The sequence below is a fragment of the Chrysochloris asiatica genome, unplaced genomic scaffold (assembly GCF_000296735.1).
Source record: "Chrysochloris asiatica unplaced genomic scaffold, ChrAsi1.0 scaffold00053, whole genome shotgun sequence".
Taxonomy (NCBI): Eukaryota; Metazoa; Chordata; class Mammalia; order Afrosoricida; family Chrysochloridae; genus Chrysochloris; species Chrysochloris asiatica.
The window spans coordinates 4,261,784-4,266,749 of record NW_006408571.1 but is presented as its reverse complement, the minus strand read 5'-3'; positions in this window follow the sequence as shown (position 1 = coordinate 4,266,749).

Sequence of the window (4,966 nt, the reverse complement as noted above, 5' to 3'; positions counted from 1 at the left end):
TGGCACCTAACAACAACAACAACAACATGAAAATGATAAGGGTACAATTCCAGGCCAATACACCTTATGCAAAACCACCATATGTCTGTCAATGGAGACTTGCATGTGGCTATGAAGCTCAACAGGGTTCAGTGGCATTTCCAGACTAAGACCAATTAGAAACAAAGATTAGGTATGCTACTTTAAAAAAAAAAAAAAAAAATTAGTGTGAACTATATGGATTACAAAGGCCCAATCCACAACCAGTCATTGGGCTAGTTTAGAACCAGGAATCGTTTCCTTCTATTCTGAGTGATGTCACCATGAGTTAGGGGATGATTCATGGGTAGTTAACAATAACAAAGGAAGGAAGAGAAGAAAAGAATAGGGGAAAGAAGAAAAGGAACAAAGAAGAAAGGAGGAAGGGTATAAGTAGAAGATAGAAAATAAGAAAAACAAGAAAGGCTAGAAGCAAGTACAGGTTGGGAAACTTTGGGAGTTATTAATTAGAATTTTCATTGTAAGGAAAGTCAGTAAATAGTGTAGCCTGTTGTAATTGACAGTGGTCCTAGATCATAAATTCAGATTTGGCATCCTAATCAAAGAAAAAAAACAAGAAATTTGTTAGAGTATCACATACTTGATCCTCAGATATTGATAGAATTTCCCTCGGTCTTCCTCTTTATTTCACTTAAGGAACATCCTGCTAGTTTTCTGAAATTAAAATAATATCCGATGAATATCTTGGGAAATTATTTCAAACTTCTAATTACTAATAATGCAGCTAAACTTATAAAACAGGCATCATCAAAACACCAGTGAGCTATTTATATTTTATTCTAATCATAGACTTGTCTTGAATTTTTAACACTGCCCTCTCCTTGTGTCTATCTCTATATATTGTTATTGGAAAATAAAGGTTTGAGAGGCACAAAATGTCATCTGTTGCTTTCAGAAAATTAAACTAATTTAAAATTGAGCACTCAGAAGTCCTATCGTTTTGTTTGTTGGCTTCTGCAACTTCTTTCTAAAATAGAACCTGACAAAAACATGGCTCTTTAAAATCAAGCAAATTGGAAATCTATAAAGTTGTTTGGACACTCTCCCTAGTAAACTGTGGGGGGAGGGGGGCGGAAAGTGATATATTAGAAAGACAAGGAGCATCATGGATTTAGGTCCTCAGCCAGACACTGCTGTGATCTGAATGGAGTTTAAAAGGTTCCTTTATCTCCAAGAGACTTCGTTTTGTTGTTTTTATGTTTTTGCTTTTTAATCTATAGGTTGAGGGATCCTTTAAAATTTATTAAGTAAGAACTTGGGAATTACCTGACAATGTGGCACTGTCTATTAGTTGTGTTTGAATTTAAACTCCATTTTCCCAAGGGATCCATGACTTAAATGATCTTACTTTTATTTTCTTCACAAACATAAAATGGGTTTTATTTTGTACCTACTTCATATGGCTTTTGAGAAATTAAATGGATAGCTACATAGAAAAGTGATCACAAAAGGCACGTAGAAGCATTACTTGCTGTTGTTGATAACCCTTGCCTAGTGGGAAGGAGAGAATCTGTGACCATTTCAGCCGACTTAATGAAGAAATAAAAGAGATTTAAAAGCAATATCTAATTGATAGAAAAAGACATCATGTTTGCTAGAGTGTTAGTCAAAAAGAAGGAAATCCTTAGTGAAATGGATTAAAGCAGTATCTCTAACAGTCGAGTCAGACACACCAACAATTGTGAGGATGGTGCAGGTCTGGGCAAGGTTTCATACTGTTATATGGCGTCCTGGTGGGGCATTGTAGGATAAGACCTGGACTGCAAGGCTGGTGGTTCAAATCCACCATTCACACCTTGGAAACCCTATACACAGTTGCTATGAGTCAGAACTGACTCCATAGCAGCTAACAAAAACAACAACAACATGTACTTAAAATCACTGTAAGTTGGATCTGACTCAATAATAATTAACAATAACATAGAAGCAACCTATTTGGGAGTAAAAAATGGTGACCCTCTCTTTCCCAATGTTAGTGACAAGAAGGAACAGCTTTGACATTTCTAAGGAAGAAAGCCACATTATTTTGATCACTGATAATGTATTGATTACAACATTTCTGATGTTTGGATTCTTGATGTTTGTGTGGAACAATGAATGATTAAAGCACAAAGCTTAAAAAATGCACCAATCATTTAACAAGTACACTGAGATCACAGAATGCTGAGCTCTCTGCTAGCTCTGCCAGCTACTCAGAGGGCTGTGTAACATGCATTGAAGGGAAGATGAAGTACATCCTTGAGATTACCTTTAAAGAGCAACATACCAACAAGCGCAAATCAATAAAAGCCTTTAAAAGGAGTGCCTAAGTGCTAAGGAGATCCTTTGGAAAGATTTTTTTTTTTTTTTTTTAAGTAATAAGATAAACTAAAAAGGTAGTAGTTTTCTTCACAAGGAAGAGTAAAGAAGACCAAAACTCAACCACAGAGCACTTAAGGCCAGAGCTAGAAACAAGATAAAAAGGATTTGTGCATGTTTGTATTTCTATTGCTGTTTTCAAATTTTATCTTAGACTTCTTTTGTTTTAAATTTTTATAAACTTCTATTTTGTGGTAGGCTCTGTATGCCTACCTAGAACCTCTTTGGATTCTGCAAAATGCATTTTAAAAATTTAAATTAATGTTACTGAAGATAAAATAAAGTTAATCCATTACAGATATATTTGAAAGGGTAAATTTTTCACAAAAGCAAAATTAGCATTAAAAATTAGCTTGTATCACTCCAAAATAGTGTGTTGAATTCCTGTCTCTTATACCTGTGCAATTGATCCTAATCGAAAATAGCTTTTTTCATATTTTGGTGTTGTTAATAAGGTTATGCCTTTATAGATGGTTCCTAAACCTATATAAAGGAGCTCTGGTAGAGTAGTGGTTACGAATCGGGCTGCTAACCTCATGGTCAGCAGTTCGAAACTACCAGCTGTACTGCACGAGAACAATGAGGCTTTCTGCGCCTGTAAAGATTTACAGCCTCGGAAACCCTGTTTAGGGTCGCTATGAGTTGGAACCGATTCCACGGCACACAGCCACTACCACCAAACCTATATAACCTCTGGCTATTTAAAGACCAGAATAAAGAAATACACCCACACATTCACATACATACACAGAGAAGAAAACAGACAACAAAGACAAATGCATTTATAAGCCTGTGAAAACCAAGACTGTTGGCAGCTACTGGAAGTTGAAACAAATAACGAAGACCATCCAGCCACACTGAGAAATGGAACGTCTAGCCTTCTGCACTGTGAGAAAATAAATTTCTGTTCTTTAAAAGTAACTAAGTGTATTTCCATGATAGTAGCACCAGGTAGCTAAGTCAACTTGTTTTCATGTTACTCACCCAGTTATAAGAAAAGACTTCCTCTCTCAAAATAAATAAATAAATAATAAGATGAAAAAAATAGAAGAAGAAAAATGGAAAACCATGTCGGTGGTAATAAAAATCTCACTTAATTTGTGAGTTTATTTAATAATCTCTATATGCCAGACTGCAAAACAGTTTGAGCTGCAAGCTTTGCAGTTCAAGCTCACCAGCTGCTCCTTGGAAACCCTATACAGGGTTTGGGTCAGAAGTGACTCGGCGGCACTTAACAACAACAACAATCTGTTGCTTTGGGGAGCATGATGGCTCTATGTGATAATCACTGTACTGTAAACCACAAGGACAGTGTTTCAAGTCCACTTGCAACTCCATGGGAGAAAGATGAGGCTTTGTGCTCCCATGAAGATTTAAAGCCTCAAAACTCCTATACAGGCTCGCTATGAGTCGGAACTGACTCCATGACACTTAGCAACAACAACAAATCCATTGCTTTTATTTTCATTATGGTTTATTTGATAACATGTTGAGGAAGGAGAGTGAAAATTTTTCTTGATTTTTTTTTTCCATTCTGAAAACTGATAATAAGATAAAATTTCAAACCAATGTCAAAGAAATCAGTACTTCTAATGATCCCCTGATGTTGTCGAAGAATATGAAAAGTACCATGAATTGCCAGAAAAACAAACAAATTGCCTTAAAAGAAGTAAAGCCAGAATGCTCCTTAGCAGCCAGGATGGTGAAACGCCGTCTCTCATACTTCAGACATGTTATCAAGATGGACCAGTCACTGAAGAAGGACATCATGCTTGGTAAAGTGGAGGGTCAGTGGAAAAGAGGAAGATCCCCAACTAGATGGATGGGCTCAGTTGTAACAATTGTTAGGATGGCGCAGGACCAGGCAGTGTTTCATTCTGTTTTGTATTGTGAGTTGGAAGCAACTCAACGAGACCTCTCAGCAACAACAATGTCCACTTCATAGATTGCTAGAGAATATATGCATTTAATATTATGTATTCTCTATAAGAAAATAAATGCAGAAAGCATGTGAAGCAATTGTTGTACTAGACAATGTTGTTGTTATTGTTAGGTGCTGTCCAGTTGGTACCAACTCATAGTGACCCTATGCACAACAGGAAGAAACACTGCCCAATCCAAGGCCAAACTCATTACTGTTGCCATGCTTGAGTCTATCGATGCTGCCACTTGGCCAATGCATCTCATTGGGGGGGTCTTCCTTTTTTTCTCTGACCCTCCACCTTACCAAAGATGATATCCTTCTCCAGCGACTGGTCCCTCCTGACAATATGTTTGAAGTAAGAGAGACGAAGTTTAGCTACCTTGGCCTTTAAGGAGCTTTCTGGCTGCACTTCTTCCAAAGTGGATCTATTGGTTCTTTTGGCAGCCCATGGAACATTCAATATTCTCCTCCAACACCATAACTCAAAAGCATCAATTCTTCTGCGGTCTTCCTTATTCGCTGTCCAGCGTTCACATATGAGATTATTGAAAATACCATGACTTGGGTCAGGCGCACCTTAGTCCTAGACAGTAGATTTTGTTTATTTATTTTTTGAAAAACATCTGTTAAATGTTTTTAACATCT